This window comes from Porites lutea, chromosome 4 (genome assembly GCF_958299795.1).
Source record: "Porites lutea chromosome 4, jaPorLute2.1, whole genome shotgun sequence".
NCBI classification, from domain to species: domain Eukaryota; kingdom Metazoa; phylum Cnidaria; class Anthozoa; order Scleractinia; family Poritidae; genus Porites; species Porites lutea.
In genome coordinates this window covers 27703720-27719554 of record NC_133204.1, presented here as the reverse complement: position 1 = coordinate 27719554, position 15835 = coordinate 27703720, and the positions used below count along the sequence as shown (strand labels likewise).

At 37.3% G+C, this 15835-nt stretch overlaps 1 long non-coding RNA gene across 1 annotated transcript; it reads right to left on the bottom strand.

The window, feature by feature from the left end:
* Nucleotides 1-3699: 3699 nt before the first annotated feature.
* Nucleotides 3700-9980, bottom strand: LOC140933174 (uncharacterized). Its single transcript, XR_012165027.1, has 3 exons — nt 9878-9980; nt 9123-9365; nt 3700-3832 (listed from the first exon to the last, which is right to left on the bottom strand). It is a non-coding gene; the product is annotated as an uncharacterized lncRNA (long non-coding RNA).
* Nucleotides 9981-15835: the final 5855 nt, after the last annotated feature.

Below are 15835 nucleotides of genomic sequence, written 5' to 3'. Positions count from 1 at the left end.
GTATAATTGAATGATCTGCGATAAATTGATATATTATTTGAGAACCTTTTAGAGCCTGAACAATAGACCATTTGGCAATTGCGGACTTGGTTTCCTCAGCCTTTGACTGGACGTAAGGATGAGGTTGACCTTGTCAGTTTTGAGACAAACCTCTTTCCTTTATTATGAAAATTATGCTTTAAAAGAATACTAGTTAGCACAAGGATAACATGATTCACACAATAAAGCAGGAGAGGTTGTATCAAAAGAAGGTCAACTCCAGCCTCGTTTTACTTGTAACTGTAAAATGGGCTATTCAGATAAAGTGTCTTTTTGTCAGATTTTGTATGCTTAATGTTGTCTGTTACTTTTTCAAGTTCGCTTTATTTTTCGTTTCCCGAAAAGAAACAAGCAAACAAAAAAATAGTATTGAGAAAAATAGGGTCATTAAGAAGCTCTAGATGGAGGTAGAGCTTATGGACTCGGTCTTGGGGCCTTTGTTTCGTTGACCCAAAAACTGAGACCATAAATTGAAATATCATAAATCAAAAAAAAAAATGCAACCTCACCTTTTCTTTCGTATACAAAACCAACGTCAAGCTGAAATGAAAGGAAAAGAAGGAAGTTTTTGCATGAGTTTTTGAGGTCTAAATGACGGCCGGCCTCAACTTGACAGTTAAGTTGGACAGCAAAAGATATAAACTAGTAAGTTAACGTATGTACTTGTCGCTTGGTCCTTGAGTCGAGACCAAAGCTCCCTGTTATGATTTCGAACGAAAAGGAAAACTTAGTCTTAAAGGATTAATAGACTGACTCCAAAATATACATTATCTAAACGCGGAGATCCCATGCTCGTAACGCGCAGAGCAGAGCACTATGGGTAATAAAATTTGGCTAGTATGCATCCAATAAATTTTCGTTGTGACAAAAATTTACGTAGGCCCTGTTCTTTTAATCGCAGTGAACTATCACACTTAAAAGCGTTGAGTCCAAGGTAGACAATCTGTGTTTGTCTTGATATTGGACATCCAGGTTATGATCAATTGACTGCTGTCAGACAGGGTATCCGGTTGGTTGTATCACATGACAGTATCGTGAGCTAAGGTGTATAACTAATCGAGGTGACGTACTGTTTTCCCTGGACCACTTCAATTTATCAGCTTACGTCTATTTTTTCGGGAGGAAGTGCTGTGTTTCTTGTTTATAGTGAAAGATGGATTTCTTACTTCAGAAATGAATTTCTTAAAAAAAAAAAAAACCCTCTGGAACTTAGCTTTTGACATTGGCTAAATCGTTATATTAGTTCCGGAAACGTGGGGCATCAAAATGACCGGCATGTGAAACCATGTAGTTATTCACTCCTAAAATTGGACTAAAAAAAATTAATAAGTATAGGTAATAGCATGATTCGTAGTGATATTTGGCGTAAATGGCATGAGTGATATTTCGAAATTGTTATACGTATTTGAGACAATTTTGAAATATCACGAGTGGTATTTTATGCCAAATATCACATACAAATCATGCTACCATTTGTTTATACTACTTCCCCCAACTTTCACATGTAGGTATTTCAAATTAAGCTGAAATACCACTGCTCTAAGCCAATCAAATTGCAGAAATTTCTCATGTAGTATAATAACAATAATAATAATAATAATAACAATAACTATAATGATGAAATAATAATAATAAAAAAAAAATAATATGCTCTTACCTTGAATTCCGCCAATAGAGCGTTGAATCGAAAAAGCCCCCGCGCATTGAAAACCTGTGGTCGAGGAAAGAAAAGTTTTAACGATCAGAATCAAACAATTATAAATATCCGTCGATAAAATGTTTCCTTACCTCGAGGAGAATGGTTTTGTCAAATAACTCTGTTTCGGAAGTTTCACGGAAGTAAAACTGCAAGTCCTGTTGTATCAAAAATAACTATTTCAGCTAATGGTAGATAGAGAATCTGAATGTTACACAGTGAAATCCCGCCTTACGGCCACCTTGGTGATACTGCAGTCACCTCGTTATTACAGCCACTTTTTTTCGGTGTAACTGACCCACTTAAACAATAGCACTTGACAAAAGTGTCGAAAGTGGAAATAAAACTGCAAATGTACCATGTAAGTTTAAAAGGTTTATTCCACCAAAACTAAGAGCGCTGTAAGTTTTCGCTCGCCAGTGTGACGCTATGTTTGTTATTACTATTTTCTCAACTCCCTGCTGATCGATTTGTGTCTTCTAAACTATGATTTGCGGTGAAATTTTCACTAAACTGACTGAAATCCTAGTCTTTAATAAGATAAAGACTTCGTTTCTTTATCAAATTCGTTCACAAATACAGGATAAAATGTGGAGGGACGAAGTCGAAATATTTTTCCGTTTCTGATTGGCTAAAATCCCACACATAATTCATCATAACCAGCTATTGTCGACCAAATTTGGAAGAATTTGCGATATGTGAACTGATGACGTCAATAGTGCAGCAAGATTGCCAGATAATTGTACCGTTAACCCAGAAGACCCGGGGACGAGGTCGAGTTAATTTGGCATAGTGAGTACACAAATGGCGGAATATTTTACTCGTTTCACGAGAAAGAACTATTGGCTAAAAACATAACAAGAACAGCGAGAAGACTACTCGACGGACAACATCTGCTGTTTGGAAAATATTTGCGGAGCTGTATAACCCTTTTATTATCTCATCTAAACTTGCCGATTACAGGAAGGAGCGACCCCCTTGAATTAATTCACTCCTTCCTTCATGCAGGCATTAACCAATCAGAAGTCGAGGATAGTTTCCAGCTGGCTACTGATTGGATTAAATCTACACGAAAGAATGTGATAAATTAACGGCGGTCACACATTTTTGGGCACCTTGCTCTAATATGCACTATCGAAGATGAATTTAACACCGTTGGAAGTAAGCATGCTTTAGCTTGTTTTTAAACTAGGAATTATTTTGAATGAGTAATAGAACAATTTAATTCGGCTTTCGCATCATCTGAAGAATTTTGGAGATCTCCGAGCACCCCCCTTGATCTCCCTAATTCTTCATATGATACTCAGCCTCATTCAATAATTGTTAATTATTTATTCAAAATATTTTTACGTTTTTGACAAGCTTACCTCGTAGTCTTTCTAGACTTTCTTCTAATCTTTGGCCTCCTTTTTTTTTTGCACAGTGTCAGGTTACAAACACAGGCTTTTTGTGTTGTTGGTGTTCTTGCTGATACTCCTCAAAAACGTGATAACATCCATCAAGCAATATGTTTTGCGTATCCTTAGTTTCTTTCCAATCAGTTTTACTGAGAAATTAAGCAATTTCGTCTTCGGATAGCCGTTTGAACGCCATTTTCTTTATAGTTCATTGGTGTATAAACAACTGGGCCGCCGCGCCTGGAAACGAGGTTGATCGATGGTCTATCGCTCATATGCAACCCTGTTTCCAAATCAATATACCATAGGTCAGCTTCTTTTCTAAGTCAATATACCATCGAATTGATGGTATATTACTTGCATCGTCCAAATTTGGTCAACGCCGGTTGGTTATGAAGAATAAGCCGGAGCTTTGAGCCAATCAGAAACGGTGGTGAAGTATTTTGAATGAATGATTAACATAATAATTATCCTGCATTATCAAAGAGGTGCTTATCGTGACTGAAATGAGCGAACACTGAACAGATATATATATGTATACATATGTTTCTTTTTTGGATCACTGCACCTCGTTATAGGATGGGCTGTTAGTAGAAGGTTGGACGCTTGTTTCTCGCCGCTGACCTGCCACTGTGACTCGCACAAGGGGGTGAATGTCCTTTCCAGGTAAACAGCGACCTTCTATGATCCGAATTAGAACCTTCCAGGTAAAATGGGAACAATGAGAGTTACACTGTAGATTTTAGGGCTCTAGTAAACACATTTGGCAATAAACAACATGAGAGAAATACGAGCACTGTCTAATAGGAAATCTCAGAGCACAAAATTCATCTTCTGAGCGTCAGATTTCACGGGTAGTTTCACCTGACTTTTGATGACCTTTGTTGTAAACAATTAAAGCAATAAAAGGGGGTGGTAGGCCTACACGACTTTTACCTCATGTCAAAATGCTGCTTATTCCAATAAAGTTGTTTTTATCTGCTGGGTAGATTATGCTCTGGAAGGTTCTGCATTTATACTGAGCAAATGTGATTTTAGCCGCATGTTTCACACTGAGAGGTCATGACTGTAGTTATTGTTTTCTGGTCGGCAGGATTTGGCCTCTGATGCAAGCGCATTTTCTTTGACCTCTTTTGAAGCGTAAAGCTTTTTTATTACGCCTGAATAACAGGAATAAGGGTTCCAATTTTCTCCAAGGTGCCTTCTGGATCTCAATAACTAAGCGATTTTCTTTAGTCCGTGAGTGTAATGTTTTTCTGCAATACTGTATCATGCTGGGCCCAGTTCGTCAGTTTTCTTTGGAGAATGTTAAATTATCACGGATAGTAACTTACAGATCCAATATTATAAGAGTGAACTGCAGCTTAAACTGAAGCTACATAAACTTACTATGGAGAATTGAATTGTGACTCAGTAAACTCCAGCTCAGTGTTTTTCTAAAGATAGTGTGAGTCTTTTGACTGGAGCGCGTAGTTCCTCCCTTAGTAATAGCTTTAAATAAGCTTAAAAGTCTTTGAACTGTTTTGTTATTGCCACAGTTTGTGATCAGGCAAGACCATGGTTTCGGTTCTCCACACGAACCTCATCAGTTGCCGGGTTGGCTTTGTGCTTAGTTGCTTTTGCAAGAGCAACTTTAGTTGTACTTTCTTGTGGCGAGAACGGTACAGCCGTTCTGTCTATTGAGCTTTGAACTGGAACATAAATACCCACGTGGCGGATCGAAATTCTTGTTTTCCTATTGGTTTCTGAACGTAACCAATTACAGAGTGTGTATTTCGATCCTCTTCTGCTTCCAGCTAGTGGTGTGTTTTCTTGGATAGCATTTCGTGAAAATTTAAGCATTTTGTTTTATGGAAGAGTTCGAGGACTCTTGTAAATAAGTGCGCACAGAGTTTCCGTACACTCCCTCTAAAAACTGGAGTGGATACGTTCCTTGTTAGGTGTGCAATGTTGAACTTTCTACTCTGTGCTTGGTTCTTATTAGTGTCTGTGTTGATTTTCATAAAGTAAAACGGGGCCTACCCGTAAACAAATCATAGCAATAAAAGGGGGTTGGAAGGCCTACACGACTTTTACCTCATGCCAAAATGCTGCTTATTCCAATAAAGTTGTTTTTATCTGCTGGGTAGATTATGCTCTGGAAGGTTCTGCATTTATACTGAGCAAATGTGATTTTAGCCGCATGTTTCACACTGAGAGGTCATGACATACATATCGGTTGACTGTAGTTATTGTTTTCTGTGGAGAACCGAAACCAAGGTCTTGCCTGATCACAAACTGTGGCAATAACAAAACAGTTTAAAGACTGTTAAACTTATTCAAAGCTACTACCAAGGGAGGAACTACGCGCTCCAGTCAAAAGACTCACACTATCTTTAGAAAAACACTTAAAGCTGGAGTTTACTGAGTCACAATTCAATTCTCCATATTAAGTTTATGTAGCTTCAGTTTAAGCTGCAGTTCACTCTTATAATATTGGATCTGTAAGTCACTATCTGTGATAATTTAACATTCTGCAAAGAAAACTGACGAGCTCAGGGCCCAGCGTGATACAGCATTGCAGAAAAACATTACACTCACGGACTAAAGAAAATCGCTTAGTTATTCAGATCCAGAAGGCAATTTGGAGAAAATTGGAACCCTTCTTCAGCCGTAATAAAAAAGCTTTACGCTTCAAAAGAGGTCAAAGAAAATGCGCTTGCATCAGAGGGCAAATCCTGCCGACCAGAAAACAATAACTACAGTCAACCGATATGTATGTCATGACCTCTTCAGTGTGAAACATGCGGCTAAAATCACATTTGCTCGGTATAAATGCAGAACCTTGCAGAGCATAATCTACCCACCAGATAAAAACAACTTTATTGGAATAAGCAGCATTTTGGCATGAGGTAAAAGTCGTGTAGGCCTACCACCCCCTTTTATTGCTAAAGTTCGGACATCCACTCTCTGCCACATGCCGTACAAAAGCGCTTCGCACTCTTACTAAAAATAGGTTTTGTCACCTTGGACCCCCCCGCGTGACTCAACTTTCATTCTACTCAAGGTTTTGTATGGGCACCATGCGTTTTTTGAGCTTTATTCTAATATATAAAAGGCATTACCGCTATAGGGAGCAAAACCTGGTCCAAGTAACTCAAATAGACGGTTAAAATCGGAAAATAAAGCGACCTGGTCAATGAACGCTACTAACATCGTATCGGTAACTCTGTCCTAGTCAGTTCGAGCACTGAAACATGACAAAACACTTTGTAATACTCCAAAACCGAAATTGCTAAAGAGAAAATCGAGTTTGTATGTGCTTCTCGCAAGCCTGTGGAAGGATTTCTTAGCTGAAAAGCACATCAATATTATCAAACACCGGAAATTGTATTAAGTTTGTTATGTTTTGTCGTGCGGCCAGGTAGGTACCATACACTACTTTATATCCTTTAGTAGCGTCATAAGAGTTGCCTTCGCACTCGACAAAAAATTGAGCACCCCGGTAACTCTGTCCTAGTCAGTTCGAGCACTGAAACATGACAAAACACTTTGTAATACTCCAAAACCGAAATTGCTAAAGAGAAAATCGAGTTTGTATGTGCTTCTCGCAAGCCTGTGGAAGGATTTCTTAGCTGAAAAGCACATCAATATTATCAAACACCGGAAATTGTATTAAGTTTGTTATGTTTTGTCGTGCGGCCAGGTAGGTACCATACACTACTTTATATCCTTTAGTAGCGTCATAAGAGTTGCCTTCGCACTCGACAAAAAATTGAGCACCCTTTGCCTCATAATTTAACCACATGCACCTTTTTATGAACAGCTATGACGCCCTGCTCTCCATACATTTTTTAGTGAAATGCCGTAACATTAATGACACCGCGCTAGAAATAAAATCACTCATCTGTACAGTTTTTTCGATGTTTAACATTGTCTTGGCAAACGTTAATTATTTTCAGGATATACTTTATCGACACCAAGCTGGATTTTGTTTCTTTTGACGTTAAAAATCTTCAAAGACGATGTACATTTGCAGGCGAACGCGACTTTCCCATACAAAACTCTTATATGGCAGGGGCATCCAACGACAATTTTCGGAAATATCTGTTCAGAAGACGATTTGCGATCTAGAATATTCGGAACATTTGTGGTAAAATTTCTTACTTGTCTGCCTCTCCTAGAATTTTCGACCATCTAAAAATAATGGTATAATTGCCCATTTTTAACGGATTTTTACCCTTAAAAGGTCACCTAGAATTTTCGGGAGTCGTTTTCGTACCTGAAATCTTCGAAAAGGTAAGTTTTGATCCCTATAATTTTCGGATCACTAAACTTTCAGCTACGAAATCAGAACACATGAAAAATTTCTAAGGGATAAAAATATGCCTATATCTACCGTTTAAATACTAAAATACGTTTAACAATGCTACGTTTAAGTGGTTTTGAAGTACGTCCTCGTTGGGTGCCCCTGATATGGATCAGGTTCAATGTCTGAGTCACAGCGGGGACCAGAAATTAGTGACGTCATTAGTGCAAAGTGCTATATACGAACTACGAGTTCGCGTTTATTTAGAAATGTTATTTCCCTTTCGCTGTTTGAAACTCGAAAAGTTTAAGTTTCAAAAATGACTAAGCAGAAGAATAAGGGCGATTTTAAGGCCAAGAGCGTGGCAGAACTGTAAGAACGAGGAGTGCTTGTAGTGGAAATCCCCGCCTCAGCAGTTGAAATGGTACTTTTGGAACCAAACCTCGAAAGAGATAAAACCGGTGATGTAGGCAAATTTCATGATACATACATAATTCACATTTCAAAATTCATGATCACACGCGATCACAGGCTATTAATTTCCAATCCATTTTTGCTACAAAGACCGTTTGGCCATTTGTTGAGTGACATTTTCCTTTTCAATCGTTTATCACGGCAAACAGGGACTCGACACTTTTGATGACGGTCGGGTTAGTGGTATTTACTCACTGAAGTTAAATCAAGAGGCTGATCACATATCTGTAGCAAAAAAAAGTGCTGGCTTTTGTGGACATGTACTGGGCTTGTATTTTTAAATACAAACCCAGTACATGTTCACAAAATTAAAATCGTGTAGAGACAAAAGGAGGCAGTGTACCAATAATACTTCAGCCAAGATGAGCATAAGCTTACTTATATTTAACCGTATTATAAAAGGCGGTCGAGACGCAAATGTAAGCACACTGCAGTATCATGAATTATAAATGTATCTGCATCATTAGCCTCATTTTTTTAAGTTTAGATCCACTGTGCAAAACCATTATTTTAACTGAAGGGGAGATTTCCACGCGCTATGTTGAAGCTCCATGTTCCGGCCAACATTTTGTCTGTTTTATCACACTTAAGGGGCACCCAACGTGAATATAGTTCAAAACCACTTAAACATAGCATTGTTGTACGTATTTTCGTATTTAAACGGTAGATATAGGCATATTGTTTAAAATTTTTCACCTGTTAGGATTTTCTAGCTGAAAGTCTAGTGATCCGAAAATTATTGGGATCAAAACTTAGTAATACCTTCCGAAAAGTTTTTATCACTCATTAATTCGTTTTGCTAATGACCTTTATACACTCTACAACCGGCTGAACACAAGTAGACTTGCGCGATTACGAAAAAAAAACATGACTGACATGTGAATCAGTCAAAAGATCAATGCTGACCTCTTTTCGTAATTTTTAAGACTCATTTCACGAAAGCAGCGATTGAACCAAAATTCGTCGATAGATTTTCTTTAAAAAAATTTCAGTGCCACAATTGATCAGTGTTCTATAATGTCTAAAATGTCGTTCCGTTGAAAACTTTTAAAGTTGTCTAACGTTGTCATACGTCAAGCTAAGTTTTTGCTCTGTGATTTCCTATTGTCTCGAGTTTAGCACAAAATCAAATTCCCATGCAACACGCGAGAATTTACCGCGCCTGGGAGGACAAAAAGATAATTATTATATTTTCTAAAGTGGCGAATTACCATGTTTTTACAATCACCTGGAAGTCCTTTGTTTTGGTTGACCATTTTCTCGACACCCTTCTCCTTTTTGATTTTGGATAATGCCATCGTCTGCTTTTTCTTGCGCCTATTTCTTCTGCAGCATCAACTTCATCGTAGTCTTGTTCGTCTTTGTCAACGTCGCTATCTGCGTCACTTTCCTCTTCAATGGCTTTGTGAATGTGTATTTTATCCTTGCCTCTTGGTGGAGTATATTTTACTTCCAGGGTGACTGTAGCGTCCTTTAAAGAAACAAAAATCTTCTCGTGAAGAACGAAATATGAACATAGACGTGTACGTAACCGCGAATTACAACTTCCTTCTTCGATGTCATTTATTGAAGTCAGGTAAGAAAGAGACTATCTCGCGCGAAGGAGAGCACGGTGCATTTAATTGTCATCCCAAAATATCTTGATAACGTACGCTCTTATAGATTTCTCTTAAACTCCACGGACATTGAAGGGGCTGTTAGAGGATAGATCTCCCCTGAACGATTTTGGAAAAGAAGTTTCCAGTGCTAACAAGTAAAGCTGCAACTAAAACATAGGTAATGGCCTCATTTCGTTACTGCGAAAACTCAGATGTCATTGTCACCCTGATCAAAACAAATTTTCATCTTCATCTAATACAGCGGTGGTGGTAATTTTTTCGAAATCTTTGTTAATGGCAACGTAGTTTGTTCTCAAACTTGGGAGGCATTGACCCTTAAAAACCCCTTCGAGCTACCTTAAAACAAGGATTTAACAATACTTACAATAATTGGATGATGTTTATCATCCTGCAAATTATAACACTTTTTCACAGCTACCCCTCCTCTTCTGCGTGCCTCAAAAAGAGGAATCTCTACTTGACCAAGAAGCCTCAAAAGAGAAAAAAAATCTTTCAACTGGGTACGAACTCTTGTCTGCGAGGTTCGTAAGGCTAGAGTTAAATCATTCGGGCGCGAAAACTTAGTTAAGTTTCTAGACTAGTAGTTTCAATTTGAAAGCAGGTGCTACCGTCAGAGCTGGAAGAAAATACCGTGAATACAGTTTGGAAATAAATAAAGTGAAGAAAATGAAACTGAGTTATTCCTGGGAATTAGCTTGGACAGGAGCCCATAACCCGAGGCGACCAACTTCCATGTGCTCGTGTCACAGCGTTTTCATGGACCAGTTTATTTTTAGAACGGCTTTGGCGCGAATTTTGAATGTCTTTTAAATTCCATAAACCAGTCAGCACAACCTGCAGACCTATAATGATATTTTTTGCATTTAATAACGTTTAGGTTTCCCTTTTGATATGTGATACCTCGAATGCTCTCATAGACATGATGGAGATTCTATTTTCGCTGGAAAAATGCCCTAAAATGTGTCTAAAAATAAATTAGTCCGTAAAAACGCCGTGACATAGGCCTAGCATAAGAGTTGCTCGCTCCGGTCCGGGTTATGGGCTTCTGGTAGGACAAGACTCCTTTAAAAAAGAAAAGCGTGGGTAAGCCTTTTTAAAAGAAAGTATGGTATTTTTTTGTATTCGTGATGTATAAAAGGGGAAAGCCCTTTGAGTAAATTTCCAGAGTGTAAGCAAATGATAAACAAGGCCTGCTTTTTTAGTAACGTTTTTTTTTTTGGTATTTTCCAGACTGCTTTATTTGCCTGTGCAAGTATTCATCAAGGTTACGACCGGTTAAGTGATGAATCCCGAGGAAGACAACAGATTTGTTGTTATTATTATTTTTTGGCTGCTCTAATGTGCCATTTTTGCTGATTCGCGAACGGAGGTGCGAAGATGAAGACGCATGGTTAACAGGTATAATTCGCTTTGATGAGACCTTGTTGGCTCTATGCTGTATTTAAATGTCAAAATCAAACATTTGTTCGTCAAAACGTGCCAAATTTGTGTTTCGGTAATACTAATGCCTTCTCATGAATATTCAAGGCATTTGGTGTTGGAGAGGATAAATAAAAAACAATTAACAACAATAATAGTAATAACAATAATAATAAAATTGGACCTGATGATAGCCTGCGTAGGAGGCGCTTGCCAACGAGACAGTCAGATAGTTTTAGAGATGAATGGTTAGCTAGGGGTTAGCGTATTGGAGCGATACACATTTTAAATCCATGGTTGCAAGCTTTTCTTTCGTCTGAAAAGGCACATATGACTCTATGGTCAAATTACATCAACGTGCAGAGATTTTGACACAACGATAAACTAAAATGAAACAACGGACGAAGAATACAATCAAACACCGCTTTACGGAAACCTGCCCTCATTATTAAGGACTGTGTTCGCTTTGTCCCTGGGGAAAGGAGGCCCTTGCATATGGTACGGAAGCCGCTTTAGACGCAAAGCTGGTTTGCTTCCCAACTTCCTCGTTTTTCTCCCGAGACGAGCAAGCTAGAGTCGGTAGTTAACTCAGAATACGAGTATTTTTGCCTGGTACTCCATTCACTACTGCTGAATGCACAGAGAAGGAGGATTTGATTGAAATCTTGGCAACTTAATTTATTCGCGAATTGGCAGCAGCCAAACACATATAAGACTCTCGTCTTCTTCAAGATTTGTCACTAAAACGCTCTGCGGATCGAGACCTCGATGAATACTTCCACAAGCAAAATTAATGAAGAAATTTAGAGAAAACAATAACGGTAATGATAATGGTAACTACAACGATAACAGTAACGAGAACGATAACAGTAAGGATAACGATAACGATAACAGTAACGATAACGAGGAGAACGATAACGATAACGATGATGATGATGATGATGATGATGATGATGATGATGATGATAAAAAAGCTACCACTAAACACTCATCTCGTTTTTAATCTGTTTGCACCCTGGAAATCATGACACTCAAAATTTCTCGGTCGAAAACTAATCGATTGCGCATGCTTCTGATCGTACATCCGACAAGTTTTGGTTTTTTCCCGCTATTTTGGAGAACAGTGTGCTGACTCGCAAAAGGCTAGCAAGCAATTATTAGCCAGAAGCTCTTATCACCGTTATGCTATTAATTTCAAAAAAAAAAACAGTACTTTAATCTGGCAATGGTGTAGACATAAAAATCCCTTTTTGGAGTCCTACAAGACATTCAGAAATTTGAGAAATTCATTTTGCCTAAAATAATTATAAAGAGATGAAGCCTGAATAAGTCTTTTCGAGACCTTTGCCATCCAAAAAGGTGAGGCTCTTCATGATAATAAACTGAAGTTGACGAGTTTACCCTTAATCGACTTAGTTGACGAAGTAAAATAATACTTGTTTTCCTACTAACACTGTTCAAAGAGATGGTTGCTTTTTCTTGAACAATACTTACGAGCACGGAAATGTGCGGAATGTACTTTGTTGCATTTCTTTTATTAATGTGTCTTTTATGGCATTTCACATCAAACTAATTTCTATATCAAAATGTGAAATATAACTACAAGATACTATTCAGGGGTGCACTGTTAGTGGTGCACATGGTGTTTAAATGTACTCCTATATCATAGTTATTCAAAATACATGCTTCAATCACTAGTTCGCAGCAACCTCGCATATTGCTTGCAGGTGTGGGCTCCTCAAGCTGTTAATCTTATCGTTGACATCGAAAGAATTCAGCGGTGCGCAACAAAATTCATTCTGTCTATGCTGTGGGTCTGAAGTTAGTTATAAGCAGAGGATTTTGAAAATTGGGCTACTACCATTATGTTACGGGCACGAATTTTTAGATTTGGTGTACGTATTCAAATGCTTAGTTAGTCTATGCGACCCTTTTATTTCAGTCATGAATTCCACTAGACCCAGGCTTATTGTCTCCTCCAAGGGTACGCTTTTGAATACGAAATACGATTAGGGCCAACATCTTCATCTTTGAGAACAGTTTTTACTGAAGAGCCCCAAGAATCTGAAATACTTTACCACTACTACTTGTAGCTCACTAAGTCTGTTTATCATGTCGACACCCCCCCCCCCCCCCCCCCAGACCTTTAAGATTCTGTGTATTAAGTGCCACACTAGTCGGCCATTACACAGCTTGCTCGATCGTATGTGTTGTTGATTTTTTATCGATGTCCTCCTCAATTATGTTTTTGCATTTGCATTTCTTTTTTTTGTCGTTTCTAAAGAATTGTCATTCTTGTTAGTTTTATTACTAATTTTCTTCTTCTTTTTTATGTTTTTTTCTGGAAGTCGTAGTGGAGCTTGCTCTGTGAGTAATCCAGGCCTCTTGGCGAAGTATGCATGCATAGCGAAGTATGCATGTTTCAATGCAAGTAATACCTACCTGTTGATCCAAAAGTCTTCTTTGTCTTTTACTTTAACCGACAGTTTCTCCTCCGTAGTCAGCGGTGCATCTTCAAGAAGCCATTTGAATGTAGCCTGTAGAGGATAACAAAAAAAGAAAGAAAGAAAGAAAGAAAGGAAGAAAGAAAGAAAAAAAGAAAAAGGAAAGAATGAAAGGAAGCAAGGAACGAAGGAAGAAGGAAAAGAAAGAAAGAAAAACGTTATAAGCGCTAAGGCTCTCTATATAAGACGCTTGTAACTGTCACGGGTTAAGAATAAGTTTTCAGATGGCAAAAAACTTAGCTTCTCTTTTTTTTTTTGTAAAGGAGGTCACACGAGGGCTAATCATCGAGTAACAATTAAATCAATTTTCAACGCTCTCTGTGAATTACCCAGTGAAGGTTAATGATAATGTTAATGATAATTGTCAAGATTATAATGATTGTGATTGTGTTTATGGTATTGATATTGACATTAATATTATAATAATAATGATGATGATAAAAAATAATAATGATAAAGATGAAGATAGTGATAATGATAATAATAATGATACTGCTAATGAGAATGAAATAATAATGATAATAGATTCATAATGACGTCACAAACTTTGGCTGGTCACTTGTTTTCGAGGTCTGCTTGGATTGTAGTCTTATCTACCCATACTCGGATTGTTAAGGAACAATAACAATAACATCTTTGAATTTGTCTAAGCAAGGATATAATGTTAACCGTGACTTGTAATTACCTCACTTGATGTCCAAGTTGGGTTCAGATTGTCTTGTTTCCATGGTGTCTTTTTTTCTCGACCTGCATATGAAACAATCGTCAGCGTCAAATCCCTGATCTTGCCACGCTTTTCATGAATTAAAGCAAAGATTAATTAGGTATATATGGCATGCAGATCAGAACCTTGGGAAGCTTTCAATTGTATCATTATAATCATGTCACACCAACCTGCCACAGATTAGTGGAGCTCCAAATTTTGATTACTTTTCATTAAAAGAAAAGGGGGGGGGGACTACAAAAGAAAATGTTTGAAAATAGAAAGGCAAAGTCCGGTTGGACAGAGTGGTCAGAAAGGACCCAACCCTCCAGTTTGAATTGACTTTTTTCGGAAAATTTCCACCTACACCAGATTGTTCCTGAAATGTTTGCGCATTAGAAAGGACCCTCCATCTTCACAGCTTATAAAAATTCGGACTCTAAAAAGCTTAATTTAAGGGGTCACTCTACCTTCGATGGATGTTACTAAGCAGGAATCGGAAACGAGAAATAAGAACGGAGAACAAGAAATGAGCGCAAGGAACGAGAAAATGAAAAAGCTTTATCCTATATCGGGCATTAAGAATGAATGCGCGCAGACGATACGAGAAATATTTATATTTTATTAAGTTTACTTTTAAAGGTTAAGTAAGGTGTTTCTAAACAATTTTTGGGAGACCATACGGACATTTGTCAATCGACTTAAAAGAGATCTTATCCTCGTCTAATCATGCCATAAAATTTTTACAACTAACTTATCTTGGATTGAAGTTTGTCAAAATATAGTTTCGAGTAAAATCGATATTACCATCGACAACTATAAGCAAAACTCTTTGAAATCAGTTAACAACGAATTTTGCGACATCTAGACCTTCCATTGAAAACACGGCATCAGGAACTTAAAGTGTAGTGTTTGGCATATAATCTCCGTGAGAATGAAATAAAATTGTGCACGTTTCAATTAAAATAAAACGCAAATGAATTTCAAGTCTTATATTTATAACAGTCGTGATATGCTACTTCCGCTTCGGTGAATAATAATTATTGTTATAATATATTCCTTCAAAGAAAGTCTGCTTTTATAATCTCAGTTAAAAAAAAAAACAAAAAAAAAACAATGCACCGTACTAAAATTAATACTGAGCATTTCATGTCTGCCTAATATTTAAAAACAACCTTAGTACAGGATAGTTAGGATTCTATGATTAGTTTATTTATTTTATTATGCATTACGGTATTCATGGCAGTTGTAACATAGGATGTGTATCTTTATCTTGTGGAAATAGGACCATTATTATGATTATGATTATGATTATGATTATTGTTATTATTATTATTATTATTATTATTATTATTATTATTATTATTATTATTATAATTATATTACAGTGCTGCTTAATACCATTTTTCAATGCCAAGGAATTTTGGTGTATTCCCTTTTTTGCGATCTTAAAAATTAACTTTCTAACCATTCCAAGTGCAACTTTAAGCAAAATCTTTATATCTCAGTATCGGCTGGATAGAATTCTTTAAAAAAAAGTCAAAACTTAGTTTTCATGATGCTTGTAATGTGGCAATGTGCCAAACTTTCATTAACATTGGTTCACTGCAACAACCTCAATTCCAAGCAGAACCTAACCTAAGAAAACAAGGGAAAAAACCTGCTTTGCGATCAGCACTGTTTTGTCGTTATGCTA